Source organism: Bacillus rossius, chromosome 1 (genome assembly GCF_032445375.1).
Source record: "Bacillus rossius redtenbacheri isolate Brsri chromosome 1, Brsri_v3, whole genome shotgun sequence".
Lineage (NCBI taxonomy): Eukaryota > Metazoa > Arthropoda > Insecta > Phasmatodea > Bacillidae > Bacillus > Bacillus rossius.
In genome coordinates this window covers 141243059-141263323 of record NC_086330.1, presented here as the reverse complement: position 1 = coordinate 141263323, position 20265 = coordinate 141243059, and the positions used below count along the sequence as shown (strand labels likewise).

Sequence of the window (20265 nt, the reverse complement as noted above, 5' to 3'; positions counted from 1 at the left end):
GTCAATAAATTAGTCCACTATTCGGATACAGCTCTTGCCTATTTTATAACACCCAAATTGACATATTTTCTGTATCCATACACTACTTTTATGGTGCAAGAGATGCAAAAAGTACAAATTATCAGCACGACTGCTGATCTCTGTAGAATAGTTGGATGCACACAGGTTTTACGGTGCGAAATAATACGTTTAAGGCCGCCCGCGCACTAGACGACCTGGCCGTGCGACCATTGGCCGCGCGGCCAGAAAATATAGGCGACTTGTCCGCGACCTGGCTGTGCGACCAGGTTGTCCAAAATTTTACAATGAACGCGAAGCAAGTAGCAGCTGTGTGGTACCTAATGGTAATGAGGAAGCGTAAAAATTGTAGGAAAAAGAAATTATAGGTAAATCCTTTGCTACAAACGTGCGATGTAAAGGGCATGTTCGCAATATTTTATAATGAACTGAGACAACATAAAGAGAAGTTTTTCAACTACACAAGGATGTCCGTAGAGTCTTATGATGAACTTCTACTAGCAGTACTAGACAACCTGAAAGGCTGTGATACAGCAATGAGGAAATCCATATGCCCGGAGATGAAACTGATTGTGACGTTGCGGTGAGTACAAGGTCATTAAAGATAAACATAAATTGTGATGTGCATATTACTTGAATTGCATATAGTGTTAAAAGGTGGTGAAATGTAGTATTTTGTTAAATAAATGAATGAAATATGCAGAAGTACACTCGAATTTTATTTTAAAGTAAACGTAGGAACTGCAGTTACACTTAAAATATACCTGCACATAGATACTGTAGAAAACAATTAATGTATTTAATAAACAGTTGGTTTGGAGTGCGTTTATGTATGTGTATTTATAATTTAATATATATATTATTTACAGCACATAAAAAACTGCAGTGTAATACATTGTTACATAAAAAGAGTAAGTCCATCCGATTGAGGAGAGTCCAGCACATCGCTCGACTCAAATGACATTGCACTGCGCGGCCGGTGACGTTGTTCCTCGGGAGGCTGTTGATTACTATTGCTCACTGCTTGCCATGAAGTTGTTGGGTATGCGACATAGTTTATTTGTTGATTGACAGGAACTGCTATTGGCGATCCAAATGCAGGCTGTGGGGGGACATAGTGCTGCGACATGTGAGATGGCGTTGGACGGGAGGGGCAAGCAGCAATGTTTCCTGGGGCATAACTCACATTCCTATTGATTATGTCCAGTATCTTCACTTGAGTGGCCAGTTTCCGATATTCTGGAACCTTCCTCATGTGTGGCAACAAAGACAGAAGAAACTGCCTATCAGCATCATTATCAGAAATATGTTCTTTGTCATCCCGTCTCTGCAAGGACGCTTTCAGTACGCATGCTAACTCTGCATCCGCGTCCTCTTTCTTATTTTTACCAGCCACTTTCTTTCTTCCAGACGTATTAGTGTTATATGGTCCTTCCATACCTTCATCAGAGTTATTAACAACGGAATCGACGGTCTCTTGTGTTTTTGTGCCGGTTGTATTAACCTGAGAGGTGCATACACTTAAGAAGGATAGTTGTCTAGTGTATACATATGGGCTGTAACAATGTGTACTTTATCCACTTTTCATGTCCTTCTGCCGCCTCATCTCCCTGCTGTAACTATCCCGATTATGCTTCCATTTCTTTTGAATAGATGCACCTGAAACAGAGGATATGAGCGCTCTAGTACTGCTAAACCGCAGCCCCGATACATATTGTAAACATTCTTGCCAACAGTAAAAAGATTGTGTTTTACATATAGGCATAATTAATTGTCACAAATGGCATTACAATGTATGAAGGAAACACGTTTGACCTTTTGTTGCAGGTACCTTACTACAGGTTGTAACCTCATCGACTTTCAATATGCCTACAGACTTGGTTATACTACTTCCAGGGAAATTATCCTTCAAGTTTGTACTGTCATATTTGACATTCTATAAAAAGACTGCCTACCACAGCCCACCCAAGAGAAATGGCTGGAAATTTCAAATGGATTCAAAGTCCGTGCAGACTTCCCTAACTGTGTGGGAGCAGTTGATTGTAAACATATTAGAGTAATTAAACCACACCGTTCTAGTTCAGTCAACTACAATTACAAGCACTACTTTTCTATAATTTTGTTGGCTGTGTGTGATGCAAATTATAGTTTTGTAGCTATAAACATTGGTGAAGATGGTAAGGAAAGCAACTCCACTATCTTCAAAGACTCTAAGTTTCACAAAGCTATGATGAATAACGATTTGAAACTCCCATCCAACTGTACCATTTCTGAAATGAGAGACGAGCCCATGCCATGTGTGTTCGTAGGTGATGAAGCTTTTCAGTTATCAGAGCACCTTATGCGCCCTTATGGCGGCAAGTCCTTGAGTTCTAGAATGAGGATTTTTAATTACACACTCACCAGAGCCAGACGTTTCATTGAGTGCTTTTTCGGCATCATGGCCAACAAGTGGCATATTTTACATCGGCCGCTGAATGTGAAAAGACAATTTGCCATACAAATCATCAAGATGTGCTACGTTCTTCACAATTACGTACGCGTTAGAGATGGTTATAGATTTGAAGATAGGTACATTGGAAGGTCCTCAAGAAGGTGTGTATGCTGTGTCAGTTGGCGCTGTGGGGCGTGGAAATCAGTCGTCATCTCAGTACAGGGACATTTTTGCCGAGTACTTTGAAAACGAAGGACGACTTCACTGGCAGGACAAATATATTTAAAGTTCTATTGAAATGCATTTATTCCTGCATGGCAGTGTCCTATATAACATGTGTCGTATTGACTTGTAGGCTATGTATGTGTAATATTAATACACATGTGTACACTCCATAATAGTTAATACTGAGCAATATAATCAGTGTATGCTACAGTATAGCATTTTCCAAGAGATACTAATTGTTTTCAATTTCCTACTCCTAACCCTACAAACATAAACTAACATAATGTTATGTCCACCAGTTTGGCCTCGGCTGGTATGATAGCACAAGCCCCAAGTGCGCCACCCATCCTATATAATCTATGGGGAGGAAAGTTAGTTCGCCACCCGCCCCTAGATAGCCGACAAAGGGGATCCCCACCCGACGATGCCGAACCTGGGCGGAGGCGATCTCGGTCCGAGGCCTTCGGCCGAAGCCACCATGTTAACCGACCGACCAACGCCGACGAAAGCTTATGGACGACAGGCGAAAGCGACTGCATCTTCGCAACCATCTACGACGACGCCGACCACGCCTGGTGTGGTGACCTCTTCCGTGTCTGGGGGGGGGGGGGGGGGCACTGCCTTCACCCTTGGCACCGGTGGGGGTTCGCCCCCAGAGCGCCAACATCAAGGTCAGCGACTCCAAACACCTCGCCGGCATCGACCTGTCCTCCATTCCGACTGCTACCTCGACTCCTACTCTGTCCATCTACACCACTACAACCACCACTGCCTCTATAACCTCGCCCATGGTGACCGCTGCTCCCTCCTTGCCCGTTCTCGTCGTTGATACGCCTTTGGACCACATGGACACCGCCGCTCCAGCTACTTCGGACGATGACTTTGGCTTCGTGAAGCCTAGGAAGACCACCAAGAGGCCTCTCCGCGACGTGCTTTCTTCGGACGACGCTGTCCCAGTGGACAACCGCTACAGCTCCTTATCCTCCTTGCCGGACTCTGACCACGACGCTGCTGCCTCATCTGCTCCTCCTCTCACCGCCAAGCCTCGTCGTACCCAACACCCGAAGAGACATAAGACTATTGCCACGCCGTCCCAGCCTCAACCTTCTACGTCTGTCTCCCCTCCGCAACCTCAGCCCTCCACGTCTCAGCGGCCTGCCGCCTCTGCTCTGTCTGCACCTAAGCCGCCTCGCATGCCACCCATTGGCATTCACTCCTCGCCGACCGCTCAACCTTTCTTCCACGTCAAACACCTGCAGTCCTTGCTCACCGGTCCACTCACCGCCACCTCCAGTAACGACGGTACGTCTTTCTACACCGCTAATCCTCACGACCATCAGTTCCTCTTCGACCACCTCAAGAAACATGGTTACCAGCCCTACACCTACCTGCGTCCCGACGAACGCACCGACCGTGTAGTGGTCAAGCGGCTGCCCTCCTCCACCACCGCGGACGAGGTCAAGGAGGCTCTCCTGGACCTCGGCCTCCCAGTGGGCACCGTCGTGCCGCTCCGCACCTCCGCAGACTCGATGACCCGGCCCTTCATCGTCTGCACCAACGGACTAGGGGAGGCGACGCAGTTCCTCAAACTGAAGATGCTCGGCTGCTGGGTGGTGTCTGTAGAGTGCTACCGGGGCTCTGGGAGGGTGCCCCAGTGCTATCGGTGCCAGTCCACCGGACATCTGTCGACACGCTGCGAGCGGGACCCCAGGTGTTTTAGATGCGCTGGGCACCACTGGTCGCGAGACTGCATTTCCACGACTAAAAAGTGTGTCAATTGCGACGGGCCGCACTTTGCTACCTCGACGGACTGCCGTGTCATACAGGCGTACATCCGACGACACCCGCCGCGACCTGCTGTCCCGACGATGACATCAGACGCTCCACTCCCGTCTTCTCCGCTCCCTTCTGACGTTCGGACTTTCCCGGCTCTGCAGACTCCTGCTTGGCAGGGCCGCGACCCACCTTCCTCCTCTTCCCAGGCACCACCTCATGCTCACCTCACCTCATCTTCTTCGCTGTGGCCTCCCACCACGTCCTCCACTTCCACTCGCCCCGCCGACGCCGACTCAGACGTTACTTCACTGACATCCATGCTGAGGGAACTCATCACGCTCATCCGCCACTACCTGCCACTCATCCGCCAGGTCCTGACGGCGCTTTCCCATGCCCAGACCCCATCGGAGAAATTTGAGGTGCTCCTCCAAGCCCTCCTAAATTTCTTCGATGAATCCCGCCCCGCCCCTTAGTATCCTTATCTGGAACACCTTCTCCCTTCCTCCAAACTCCATGATCTTCTCCACCTTCTCCGGGTGCATTCTCCCGATGTCCTGTTCCTCGCCGAGACCTGGCTCGACCCCCCCACACCTCTCCATGTTCCAGGGTACGCCGTTCACCGCGCCGATCGTGATGGTCGGGGCGGAGGGGTGGCGTTACTCGTCCGCGCTACCTTGTCCCACCATCGTCGCCTCGTTCCATCTTCCCCCGCGACCGAGGCGATCGCCGTGCGTTTGCACGGTTTTCCGAACTCCCTGACTTTGGTCTCCCTCTATCTCCCGCCCCAATTCCCCTTCCCTACCAACGACATTGTGGCCCTCGGGCGGCTCGACGACCACGTCGTGCTGACCGGGGACTACAATGCGACCCATCCTTTTTGGGGCTGTGCTGCCACGAGCCGGCGGGGCAGCTCCCTCCGTCAATTCCTCCGGCGTACTCACCTTTCTCTTCACGCACCACCCACTCCCACCTTCTATCCGGCCCAGCACCATCGTCGCCCCAGTGTCATCGACCTCGCCCTCTCATCACCCCTTCCTGTCCTTTCTCACCTTCGCACCATCACCACCGGTACATCCGACCACTTGCCTGTCCTCGGCTCGCTCCATTTCTTTCCTCACTCCAACTCCCACCTCCCCCGGTACGACTTCCTCTACGCCAACTGGTATGGCTTCCAGGATTCACTCTCCGATGCTCTGGACCTCACGCTTCCCTTCGCCACTCCTGCTCAGCTCGACAACCGAGTCCTCTACTTTTCCGACGCCATCTCTTCGGCTGCTTCTTCTCACATTCCGCTCACGCCTCCGCGCCCTCTCATCATCCCTTTCCCACCGTATCTCCGTGACGCCGTCTCCTTGCGCAACCGCTTCCGTGGTCGCTGGCAGGCGATCCGCTCCCCGCTGCATCGCAGGGTTTACCTGGTGCTCCGGGGGTGGTGCCGCAGGTTGATCGCGGAGTGGAGGGCCCGACTGGAGGCGCGGCGCCTCGGCTCCCTCACCGCTACCTCTGGCTCTCTGTGGTCTTACATCCGTCGCCTTCGTTCCGTCCCCTCCTCTATCCCTCCCCTCACTCTTCCTGTCGGGGTGGCGGAGGCGGCTTCGGAGCGATCCGAGGCGGTCGCCGCCTACCTCGCCACCACTTTCGCCTCCGCCCCCCACCCCACCTTGTCGTCGGGGTCCTCGGACGATGATGATGCTCCTTCTCCCTTGTCCCGTCACGTCACTCTCCCTCTCCTCCCTGATGCCCTGCCCTTCCCGCTTGCCACACCTTCTGAAGTCACCTCTCTGCTCTCCCGTCTCAAGTTCCGTTCGGCCCCCGGCTCCGACTCTTTCCCACCTCCGTTCTACGCCATCTTCCCCATAAAGCCACTGTTTTTCTCACTCGCATCATTAACTCTGTCATTTTCCGTCTCCTTGGAATCTTGCCATAGTCTCGCCCATCCCCAAGCCAGGCAAGCCTGCTTCCTTACCTTCCTCCTACCGTCCTATCTCTCTTCTCCCCATCCTCTCCAAGATCGCAGAGAGAGTCATCCACCGGCGCCTTCTTCTTCAGGTCAACACCCTTCACCTGCTCCCCCCTCACAAGTTCGGTTTCCGCCCCCGTCATTCCACCACCCACGCCATTGCTCGTGTGGAGCTCCTGGTGGTGCAGGGGTTCGCCAGGAGGCAACACACGGGCATGGTGCTCTTGGACCTGGCTCGTGCATTTGACTCCGTTCCGCATTCCCAACTCATCTCTCGCCTCTCAGCCATCGGTATTCCGCCGCACCTGGTCCGTCTCTTCTGCTCGTTCCTGGGGGGTCGCACCTTCCGGGTTCGAGTGGAGGGGACGCTTTCCGCACCCTGGTCCATTCTCGCCGACGTCCCCCTGGGCGCCATTCTCTCGCCTCTCCTGTTCGCCCTCCACATTTCCGACTTGCAGCCCCCATCTGGGACCTACCTGGTGCAGTACGCCGACGATACCTGTCTCCTCGCCTCTTCCGTCTCCGAGCGGCTGCTCGGTGGCCGCCTTGCCCGCGGACTCACCTCACTCAACACCCAGTTCCTTGCGCACGGCATCGGCTTGAATCACTCCAAGTCACGCTCTATCATTTTCTCCCGTCATCATCCTCACCAGGACCACCCCCCCGCATCTCCACCATAGTCATCCCCTGGTCGCCCACCCTCCGCTATCTTGGGGTCACCCTCGACCGATCGTTCACTTTTCTTCCGCACCTGGAATCCATCTGCTCCAAGTCCCGTGCCATCTTGGCCCAGCTAGCCACCGTACTCAGACCGTCCTCCACCGTTCCGCTCCCTGTTCGCCTCACCGCATATCGCTCATATGTCGTCTCACATTTCATCTATATATGCCGTTCTGGGTTCACTCATCTCGTTCCAACCTTCGCCCTGTCACGCGCTCATATTTTCTTGGTGCCCGCCTTCTCCTCGGCCTCCCTCGTGCCACGCTCCGCCAGACTCTATTGGACAGGACGGGACTTCCGCACCTCCACCGTCTGCTCTGTCAGACGACCGACATTTTCCTCCGACGTTGCCGATGTAGCGCCAATCCGTACATTCGACAGCTGGCAGAGCCGCCGCCCGACGCACCGCACCCCCGACATCCGCTCTTCAGTTACGATCACTTACTTTACGAAGGACAGCCGGACGACGACGACGCGGCCGTGGACCAGACAGATGACCCTGGGGCCTCCACATCGACTGGTAGCACTGTGGGAACCCCCTCCTCCTCGGCGCCGTCATGGTGATTATCTCTCCGCTGTTCCGCGCCGGCCCATCAACGGCGCAGCGCCGTCCGAGCCCTGCGGGCCCCCAGCAGCCATGAAGAACTCGCCTATCAAGAAGTAGCTGAGCATCTAGAACGACCTCGTCGGGGCAGCTCTGCTTTGTTGAATAAAGACTTTTGTAGCCTTGCAGGCCTTGTGCCCATGTACCAATCTTTTATTGTACCTTGTACCCCCCTTTTTTTGATTAAATGATGGATTTTTTGGTGGGTGACTCCCTTCAGTGGGAGTCCCCTTTGTTAACAGAGAAAAAAAAACAGTTAACAGAGAAACTTGAGCAGTATTATTTAGGCAGTGACCTCTCTGGACGACCGCTCCTCCTTCCTACCTCTCCCTGCTCTTGGGCAGCGACCCCTGCTTGGGGACCGCTCCCGCTCCTCCCCTCTGCCCGACCTTCCCTGCTCTTGGGCAGCGACCCCTGTTCGGGGACCGCTCCCGCTCCTTCCCTCTGCCTGGGACAAGTTAATTAATATAACACAGCAATATCATATGGCCATAATCCAGTTACACGCCTCATCCTGGCAATCGTTGCACTAATACAATAAGCTTACCTAGTACTTCTTTTTCAGCATTTGACATTTCTACACCGCCGAACAAATCCACTTTGTCTTGCCAAAATTTTCTTTTCGAGTTTTTGTTGCTGTATTCCTCGCACGATACATTCCAAATGGCTGGGCGTTTTTCAATTTACATTATAAGCACTTCAGTGTCAATTTTTTTACATTGTTCCATTATGAAATCCACTCAACATTACCTAATACACCACGCAGCACACACAGTCACAAAAAAGACTATGCTGCCCTGGTCGCGCCGTTTCTGTTGCACGTGCGCAGTCTGCCATTGAATCATGGACAAACATCCGGTCGCGGCTACCTCTTGGCTGTCTGCGCGTTCTCACATATAACGTAAGGTTTTTTCGGTGGTCGCGGCGACTTGGCAGCGCGGCCAGGTCGCCTAGTGCGCGGGCGGCCTAAGTCCCGTGTAAGGCATTAGTGTAATAAGATGTTATAATTAATTAGAATATTGTAAAGAGTGTTGATTTAGGATTGAGTTTCTGGTCGTTGTCGTAAAGCTCTTGACCATACATAATTTAAAAAATATATTTATATGTACACATTTATTTTTATTAGGGTTATTATTTTCATAAATTTATATACATTCATATATTATATTACTATTTGATTATCAAGTTTGTACGACTTATTGACACTTTGGCTTTTGGTTCCACAATGATGGCCACTAAACAATATTTTTTTAAAAAATCTATAATTTTAGTAATATGATAATAGGTGGGAATTTTTTTGTTGGCAATCTTGAAAAGTATGAAATTAATTTTTAGAGATAAATACATTTATTACAGAATTAAGATCGAAGGCCTTTTCTATTTCTATGTACAATTAATACGCTGTGTTTTTACTCACATTTAATTTTTAAGTATTTTTACATCGTAAAATCTAAAAACAAAATACTTTGCCTGATTATAGTGTTTAAAATATGGCGACTTCCACTGGGGGTGTGGGTGAGTTTTTATAAGATGAATAATTCAGTATCTGTTGTAAAAGTGTGCGTATTGTCCTTGCGGAATAGATAGTTATGGTGTCCACAATTTATTTTAAAAGCTTTTTGCTTATTTAAAGTTAATCCATTTTTGATGTGTGCTTTCTCAGAGCTGTCCGTAAAAGCGTACCCGCCATTTCCGGATATTAAAGTAACCAAGAATTCATAACGACGATTAATTGTAATATCAAGGGAGTGAATATTTGAGCGATTTGTGATTTGATTATTGAATAGTAGTGTTGGAAGGAGGGCGCAGCATTGTGCGATGGCAGGTTAAGTATTGTACAACTATTGTAACAGTTTGAAAATAGTATTAAATCGATTGTTTTGAGGTTATTTAGTATTCTTTGTTACATTAGGACTAAATAAACGTTTTTATTTATGCGTATTTATATTTTTTTATTTTAGGTTTGTATGTATGTTATTTTGATTCCTGTTTGAAGAACTTGGGGGATTCAAGGTTAATGCATAAAATCCGAAATATTGTAAGTATTTTTAATATGAGAGCCCAAACGATTAACGTTAAAAAGGTTTCCTGAAACTATATTATGATCAAAATATATTTTTAGCAAATAAAACATCAAAGAAACAACATATGTAATTATTTTCACCTTTCAAAGAAATATAGGTGCATTCATGCATAAAAACAGGATTTAGGGTGACTTGTGTGTATAAAGGGTGTCCTTAGCATTTGCCCTCATTTCCTGAATATGTATTAGGACACAGGGCAAAACAAATTTTCACCTACAAATGTTCTTACATTAATTCTGTAGCAGAGTAATTTTGATGTTGAAACAAAATTTAAACATGCATCTTCTTATTTATTGGCAAATTTTCCAATCATCTTCTAAGGTAAAGTTGTGATACTTCAATTGTTTTTATTTTATTCTACTGAGTTGGTATTTACGCTAGCTACATTATAAATACTGTGAAATCGTAAGACTTGTTGATTAGGTTAGCTACATTTAAAACACTTAAAAATAATGTGGTTGTTTGGTTATGTTAGGTGCATTAAAAATAAGTATTTTGTTACCTTAGGGGCGTCACTAAAAAAAAAATTCAAATAAAGGTAAAAGTTCCATATCATGTAGCCTATTTAAGGTTATTCCCTGATCCTGATGGCATGATCCTGTGGTACATGTTGCTTGCTGCTTTAATGTAGTACATTGAACGATCCTGGAATTAACAAAAACTTTGATAAAAGAATGAATTATTGTTGTAAAATTCATTCTAAAGAAAAAATGTCCATAAGACCTGAAAAATTTGTTTGTATTATGGTATTTTAGTTTTTGTTACCAGTCTCTTTTGACGTAGGCTACTATACTAGATAAAAACAGCAAGCATCCTGTACCACAGGATCAATGTATACAGGATTATGCCATACAAATCAAGGGATAAACTTGGATATGTAATATAGAATAATTATCCAAATGAAAATATAAAAAATTGACTTTTTGGTTCCTAACCTTTTTTGTGATTCTGCAAGAAGATCATTGTGACAATTCAAGTAGATCTGTATTTTACCATTTTATTGGTTAAGGTTAGGCTAGCTAAATTTAAAGCACTAGAATTGTGAATTACGTAGCTAGATTTAAAGTACTGTAAACTAGTGTGGATGGTATGTTCAGTCAGGATCAAATCTAATTAATATAGCTGACTCAACCTATCCAATAGTCTACATTATTTTACACTATATGTAATGTACTTAACCTAACATAATAAACTGTTAAAACTAAATTTCTTTAAATATCGCAACACATCTTCAAAGAATGATCTGTATCATGGCAGGAAGTAAATAAATGGAAGAAAATGTACTATCCTCCAGATTTTATCACTTTAAAAATTGGTCACAAATTTAATGAACAGTCTTAATTAAGCTAACTTTTTTTTTGTAAATCAGATATAATTCAGTTAGCATGCCTCATCTACACTTTTAAGGGATGAAAAATAAAAAGCATGTTAAAAATGCAGATCTCTTTATAATACCTATTCATCTTGGCACTGTGCAACATGAATGTAAAATCTACTTTCATCTGACCAAGGTGTGATAAGGGTTAATTGTCAACCAGAGAGGCACATAAAAAAAGAATAAAATTCCAAAATTAAATATTTTAAAAAAAATTCTAGCTTACATATTCTAATGATTCTTTAAAAGGTTGTTAGGATATTTCATGCAGTTTTAAAATAGTGTTTTAACTGTTTTTTTACTAATTACGTAATTTAAATGTAACTAACCTAACTTAACATTTTTTTTTTTACAATAGTGTCATTCATATAGGTTACCTTACAAACTGTCTACATTATTTTACAGTACACCTATCCCTCACTTAACACGTCTTCATATTGCACGAATTCATTTACCGCGATGTTAATTTTACTGCCCCAGTCTTGACTAGCATGTCTGTAAATTTCAGTTAGCGCGAAATCTCCGCAGTCAAAAAAAAAAGTCATGCATGAAGCCACAAAGTATGTTTCAACTTCTGTAAACAACAGATGTGCCGTGGCATGCAGTTAGGAATATGAGCCGGGGGGGGGGGGGGGGGGGGGAATGCGTGCGCAGGTCTAAGTACGCTATCGGCTGTTGTAGAAACATCAACTATAGCAAGTTAAGTTGTGGCTATGGAGTGTAAAGGACCAAATATTTTTACATCCGCGCATATGACGCTGTGCGTACCGTTGTCGTCTAGCCATAGGCCGGTATTCCACTGTAAAATATTTTATAAAACATCTTTTATAAAACTTCTTTGACCAAGATTCTTTTATAGTGTAATAGGTCATATTTTATAAATTATATCTTTTATAAAATTTATTTTATAAAATGTAATAGGTTGGCATTACATTTTATAAAAGAATTTGATTGTTTACATCGATTCATGGTAGTAAATTTAAAAATGTTCACTAAGCCCTCAAATAAGTACATATGGAGTCTGGAAACGACAAAAATGTTGATTGCTGAGTATGAATGTAATGAAATGCTGTACAGTGCAAAGCACGAAGATTACAAAAATAATTGTGATTAAGGTTAAGAATTAATATACATAGAAGCCAAAATTTTTTTAAAATCTTTTTAGTATAAAAAATGGGGGGGGGGGGGGGGGTCATCATGACCTCTAGCAACGGGGCCCACAGAATGATGTGGGGGGCCTGTCATCCATAGTAATGTTTTCTTTAAACAATTCAATGTGGTTAATAAGTTTAACTGTTTAATGAACACTTAATACACTACAAACAATCAAATGCTATGCAATTACTGACTACTTCTTTGACAACAATCTTTTATGTAGTGTACTTGACAGCCAAGAACTTTTATAAAATAAGCACTCATCAAATATTTTATTAAAAGATGGAAAATATATTTTATAAAAGATGTTTTATAAAATATTTTACAGTGGAATACCGGCCATAGGGTCGTGAAATCAGTCTAGCCAGTGGCAAGGAATTCCAACACACAAAAGCAACATCTTCCCATTCATGTGCTGGTAACTGTACGTGCGTAATCACCTGCAGTTGGAATCATAGTGGAATCAGGTTTCCAAGTGAGAGCATGATGCATTGTGTTCAAGTATTTAAGACAAAACTAGAAGTTATTACGGCGCGCAGATTGTCATGAAGGCCACACTTATGTTGGTCGCACTTTAGTTTTAAGCAAGTCAACTGTGCACACAATCGTACAAAATTAGGACTCTTTTCAAAAGTTTATATGTCTGATGCTGTTGTTTGTAATAACGGGAATATATCATTAAATACCGAAACAGAAATGAACAGATGATTCACATGGAAAAGTTTGTTAAATGAATGTTGCAATGAAAAAAAAAATCATTGGCCTGTTAGGGTTGGTGTGAACCAGGTGGTGATAATGTGTATAAGCACTTTAATTTTTGAAAATTTTAAATGTAATTATTCGGATAGTAATATCGGTTTCATTGTCAGTAAAGGATGGTTTAGAAAGGTACGTGACGTGAGTTGAAGGTCACGCCCGGGTGGGTTAAGTCAGCCAGCCGACTGACTATAAAGTCATAATCACATATCTCCCGTTACGCAGTGTTGTGTTTGTCATACAAAGTACGATGGGAGGTATATAAAGATTACGTATGGTGTAAAATATTTGTTGTTGAGTGTTATTCTACGCATTTATATTACGTAAAGTATATTTTCCTTCAGAATTTTGGAACAGATTAAATAAATTAGCCTTGCTATTTATGGAAACTAATGCTTCAGAAAACACTATTTCGAATAACACGAGCATTTTTAGTAACGCATTAATCATGCTAAGTGAGGGATAGGTGTATTTCAAATGTATCTTACCAACCTTTAAGTAAATGATTTTACTGTATTGCAGATGTCGGCAAAATAACATATCTAGCCTTTAATGAATTTGCAGACTTTTTAATGTATCTAAACTAACAAGTAAAACAATAAATTATACCCCAACAAGAGCAACTTCTCCCCGTCCCCCCCTTCCTCCTCTAATAAAAGTTTTTTTTTTGTAAGTGTTACAGAAAAGGGCATTTTGAAATTTACGCAGTATCCTCAAATACTGGGTAGCGCAAACAGTGATGACGTTAAGCAAAACTGTGTGGTCAAAGCCATTTAAAAACTTAATAAATGTTGATATTAAAATTAGTGAGAGCATTACACCAAATAGTTATTGCTAAATGCTAATTAAATCAGTTTCCATCAACATTAGCTTTATTTTTCTTGGCTAAACTACCAGTTTACGCCTACTTCAAGGTCATTCTCGAGTACTGATTTGTCTAGAATCAATTCAAAATATAAAACACAATTTTTAGCAAGTTATTTTTAAACACATTATTTTTAAAAGTAATTTTAATGTAGCTGACTTAACCTTATCAATTTTTCACTTTGTTTTGATGACCTCAACATGCCTAACACTAACGTCACAAATTAAATATTTAACCTAACCATCTTGAACATATGTTAATGCTCTACAGATGTAAACAAAATTCTCAAAATTATAATCATCTTCATCTAATATAGTAAAATATTGACAATATTGCAAGAATCTGTTGCAGAAACGTTCCAGTGAACTATAAAGAGTTTCAGAACTAAGAATTTTTTTTAGTAGGAAGTTTTACTTGATGGTATTACCAAAAATTTAAAAACTTTTTTCTTTTCTTTTTGTGGATGTATTTCTTCTCTTAACTGTTGCAGTTATAAGTGTATTAACTGTATGGATTATTGCACAGACAGGCAGCCATTTTTTGATTACACAGCTCTATTTGCCTTATAACTCAAATTTAACTATAAAAAGCGGTTTTCGCAATGTGATGTGTTGTGTTTCTGCCATTCAGTGTGTTGAGACACTGTTTGCAAAAAGTGCCAGCTAGACATATCAGTATTTACAAATACCAATAACATAATTTAGTGATGACATCTGCAAGTTTTGGTGCAGTAGAAAAATTAGGCACATATTTTCTTTGTTCTTCATCGCAGATAATTTCTGGTCACATAGCAAATTATGTATAGAGGCCTAGCGTTTTCCTTATTTTATTGATAACCGAAGTGTTGACTTTCTCACTAATTGAAAGAAATTCATGGCTTCTCTTGATTTAGAAGCAATGCCAGCATCAGTCATTTCTTACTTGTCAGGTATGTACTGTTAAAGATAATTAATCCAGCAAGTTTGGGACCACGGCCATGTCAGATTAACTATTTTTTAGGATTATCGATTTTCATAGTTTTAGGGAGAATGCCAAGTGTGAGAAAAATGAAATGTAACCCGCTAGAAAGCAAAATACACTGTATACTGAAATAAAAATGGACAGTAACAATAAAATCTGAGCAAATTAAAAATTCTTGCAGTATAGTGCATGAAGTGGCGTGATTAGTGCGGAATACAGAATGTCATGAACCATAGAATGCCAAGTTAAAGACTTTTTCTTTATTTTACATGTAATTTAACCCCATTTCTGGGGTATGATACATGTCAAATATATATGTATTTATATACATACACATAATACATATAAAATAAATATGTATAAAATTACGTTTTACTTACAATGAAATCATTTGATTAAGTGAAACTATAAGGAATAAAAAACAATTATGTAATTTAATGTGCACCATGTTCTATACAACCTCAATAATTAGGATAAATTTATATTTTGGTTTAAGTCATCATCATACAACCTTTATGATGTTTCATTATTTTCATAAAATTTTCAATGTCTTTGAAAGAATAGAAGAAGAAAAAATGTTGTGGTAGTTTGTGCAACTCTATTGCAAAAAATTCTTTGTTTATATTTTTAGAGTGGTAAACTATTTTACTGGCAGATGCCCATACAGTTATATATTGGCTGGTGGAGTGAGAGGGTATTCCGAGATCTAGTTTAGTTCCTGTTTTATATGGCTGTATGTCACTATTTGTTTTGTGTAGGAGAATATTATCTTTTATCAAAATAAATAGATTAATAACATATTGGCAGTAAAAAGGTAGAATTTGGATATATTAAATACATTTTTACAGATGATGGTTTTGAAGAAAAAAATTAGCTGAATTGCTTTTCACTGTACGACCCAAGAAACCTATCAGTATTGATATTTTAATTAGTTAGGGAATGGCAAAAAAAAGACATTTCATTATCAAAAATTTTATAGAAGATCAGCTCTTGGTCTCAAAAAAATGTTTTTTTTTTTTGTCCTGGCTAATGATTTAAAAGAAAATTTTGATTTTTGGGTAGGTACAGTGCATCACTTTTGGTCAGTTGGGAGTCTAGGTTCTAGGCTATATTGTGGTTATTCAATAGTTTCTGGTGTTTCTTAATGGAATGAGATGAGACAGCTTGCAGACTTCTGGAATGGAACAGGGTGACAGATTTGCTTAAACTATTTATTTTTTACATTTTTATTGTTTTAATTTAGAATGTAGTTTGTGTATATTAATTGAAACAAATAATATGTAAAGGACATAATGTAAACTACATTTCTAATAAACTTATTTTTTATTTTCAAAACACCAACAGATAACTATTATGTGTAAAATAAATACTAAACAATATATTACATAGAGAGAATAAAATTGTGTAAATTAGAATATGCAGGGTAAAGAATTTGTTTAAAAAATATATTTTATTGTACACTATGATAATTTTGAGTTATCAGTACTAGTTAAAAGTAGTTTTAGTTACTAGGAAACATTTTGAACGAATTCTGAACAGCTAAATAGTGCCTAACTTGGAAATTAATAAAATGTTAAGTAAACTAGTGTGTGATATACCAGATAAAATACTAATTAGAAGTTTACTCTTCAATAAGTAATATTGTTTATTTATAATTTGTGCCATAAATTAGGAATTTAGGCACGTTTTATTTAAAATTTTGTAATCTTAAATATTTTTGGAAATATATATATTTTTTCTCATCTTATTTCCTTACAGGCAGGCCATCAGCCTCTGTTCTCAGAGGCGAGCTGATTTTCTTTCCCAGCCTCATGCTAGGCTAGCATTCTGGCTAATATTTCTCCCGCCTATAGGCACGTCGGAGGCCGGTAACTTAATTTCTCTGCATGACTAATTATACCTACAACAGCTTGTGGAGCAGTGCTGAGCCCTGCTTACTCTGTCACGAATCGGCATAAGGTTCACTAGCAGCAAGACACGACAGGAGGATCGGGTGGGCCTTGCGTCCCACAGACCATGCGTTTTTTGAAGCCATCCCCCTCCTGCTCACCCACCCTTTCTTCTCAGAAGTGAAGCTAGGAGCGACGACCGCACGGGGACGTTAACCGAATTCAAGGCCATCTCAGGCTTGACAGCCGCAGTTACGATTCTGGACTTTAACGACATCTAGCGATGGCTGTGGTCACTAACGCCACTTGTGGGCGTCGGCAGCGCCGTCACTACCGCGCTCGCGCGGAGGTAACGACAACCTTTCTCCCCCTTATGTCTCTGGCCACTAGGTGGCACCTCTGGTTACTCCATTACCCCCTAGCTTGACACACTCGTCGGTCACTAGTCGATTTATTAGTACTTCTTCTTGCCACCAAAAGATAGCGTCTCAGTCGCGCAGTCACTCCAGTAAGATCTAATTTTTTTATGCCGGACACCTTCGGGTGGGCTCGGTAATTTTCGGCTCAGAGCCTACCCCCCTCCCATTCTCTAGAGACCCCGCGCTTATGATATACTGACGATACCCCGTGCTGAAGTTACTTCTGTGCGCGCCTCCTGACTGACTGGTACCGTTTGTATCTGCGATCTTCGGCGAATCATCGACATCGCATCGTATATTATGTAGTCTTCTCAGACTAGAGGGATGAAGTCCATATCTAAAATTAAGAGCAACCAGTCAGTAGTTTAGTTGAAAGTAGAAAAACTTAGTGTATATATATATATATATATATATATATATATATATATATATATATTAATTAATCATGATGACTTCCGTGTCTACCGCGCATCGTGGTTCGGGTTTTCGGAGACGAGACGCCCTCTCCTGAGCGCCAAGACCAACACCCTGTTTTGGTAAGTCTTGACGTCATTCCCCCTTTAATTTTCCTTCTATTGGCCTTTTGCGCCATTTAAGTATACTGTCTGGAAACAGGTCTAATTCTTTGGAATTTGGACTTCTGTTTCAGACAGGGTTCCAAGTTTGGGCAACCAAATTCCTCTGCCAGAACCTCTGGAATCGGTTCCTGAGCAGAATCCACCATCTTTAGGCCTACTATCTTGATCACCGTCAACCTACAGCCCCGGGTGATACCCGCATAATTCTATTATTTTATTTACGAACTCAAAAATAGTGTAACCCAGTTGAGACAGCGGACAGTTAAAGCAGTTCGAGGAGAAGAAATTTATATTATGTTTTGCAAGGACTATATGTACAACCTTTAAAGTTACTAATGTTGATTTCATTCATGTTTTTAAATATTGTAATTTTTGTTAAACATTCAGGGCCGGCCCGATAGTAAATAAGTTCAAAGAATATAATATAATAAGTGTAATTGTGAGGAATTTAAGTAAGATCACTTATCCATGAAAAACAGACGTTACAAAGGAATATTTAATCTATAAAAAAAAAGAAAGAACAATGATTAATAAAATAAGGAAGTCTATAGACGTAACTGTAGTTTTTATTTAGTTAATCTATAATAACGATCCCTTTTTTCCCAGGTATTTGTAGGGAGTCTCTAAATTTTCTTTGTTTACTCCAAGTGTCGCCTCTGATGTTGACTTTAATACTTAGCTATTAATTGTGGGCCCCAGTATTCAGAGTTTCCAAATCTTTTTACCTACTTATTTAATTATTCTTTAAGACACTTGGGGTATTACAAATTTTACATGAAGTTTTAAAACATCCATATTCCTGTACCACTAACAGGCTGTTCATGAATAGTAAGGATGTGTCTTTTTTTAATGCAGCCTTAACCAAAGTATCCTTGTATTTTAAGGCTGCGTTTATAGAAAAACTTGTCGTGAAAGGATGTCCAAGTTCTTTTGATACAAGAAACTAGGTGTATAAAAAAAAACTCTTCTGCTGTGATTAATTTGCATTTACAGATTCTTCGTGATCTTTTTCAGAGCAATATTTAATTTGTATGTGTTCAAGTCAATTAAATCAAAATAATAAATGCATAGAAAAAATGTGGCTGGTTCAACTACCGATTACCGCCACATGTGTACTTAAAGGGAGTGCCACAAGCCCCTGAGAGGCCACAAGAAGCATGAAAGGATGCAAGTGATTCTTCCTTTCATGAATTTGAATGACTGCATCTGTAATTCTGTAATGATCCTTGCAACTATTCAGAAGGTTAAAAAAAATTGGCTGACTTCATGTGTGAAATACTTTTCAATGGTCCTTTGAAAAGGCATTAGAAAACAGCCATAATTTTATAATGTTATAGAACATTAACTTTTTTTATAAAATAAAGTATTTTTAATGGCTTAAAATATTAGCTTGTGATGTAGGCCTAAAATAATACTTTTACATACAATACTTTAATGTACAACTTGTTCCTGCAAATATGCATTTTTATTTTTCAGTGAATGCTTGATATTTTATAAATTCTAACTCTTATTGGATTAAAAAAACTTTTTTTTTTGTTTTAGTGGTACCTCGAAATTTTCGCCTTCTTGAAGAACTTGAACAAGGTCAGAAAGGAGTTGGCGATGGTACCATCAGCTGGGGCCTGGAAAGTGATGATGATATGACTCTTACACATTGGACTGGAATGATCATTGGTCCACCAAGGGTATGCTTGCAATACAGTAATCTTTTTTTAGTCAGTTGCTGAGTACTAGTGTTTCCTGTTGCATTTTAACATATTTTAACAATGACTACAGCAATTTATTTACTTGTTAAGTTTTCCTTCTTTTTTTTTTTAATTACAGTTTAAACATGGATTCCTGCTCTTTGCCCATGACTACAGTGATTTAGACTTTAACCAGAAGACTAAAAACGAAAAAGAAATAAGTTTTCATAAAATGTTTTCAAACTGTATCTTCCATCTGTTTTCTTTTATTCTGTTATAATGTCTGTATATATTCCATAAATATTAATCACACCGGGATATATATTTATTTATTTTGACACGTGCACACACACTCACACTCTACTGCAAGCAACCAGCTTCAGTATTTTATTTTTGCACCATGCTTATGCTGCATACACAAAGTGTTTTTAGTTAAAATTAATTTTTCATTATAATTAACTAACAATAGGCAACTATATTTTGTGTTAGCTCCATCCTCTACATGCCTTATACTAAAAAGTTCACTCTAAATTACGCAAATTGAAGTTCTAGTGGAAGCAATATTTTTTTTTGTCCACAATGCCCCTCTGCGAACTTTAACTAGTAATTTTATCTGCCAAATTAATATCACAGTTGTAAATATAATTTTTATAACTAGAAACTACTGCAATAATTAATTAAAATTGTATTAATATAATTTATGTTTTAACAAATAGAATTTGTGTATTAGTTTAAACAAGTGGCTGTTGCATGCTTGCACCA

The 20265-nt window shown here is 41.2% G+C and overlaps 1 long non-coding RNA gene across 1 annotated transcript; it reads left to right on the top strand.

The window, feature by feature from the left end:
- The first annotated feature begins 9258 nt into the window (after positions 1 to 9258).
- Positions 9259 to 19445, top strand: LOC134546230 (uncharacterized). The gene is made up of 3 exons (XR_010079111.1): positions 9259 to 9562; positions 9699 to 9775; positions 19361 to 19445. It is a non-coding gene; the product is annotated as an uncharacterized LOC134546230 (long non-coding RNA).
- Positions 19446 to 20265: the final 820 nt, after the last annotated feature.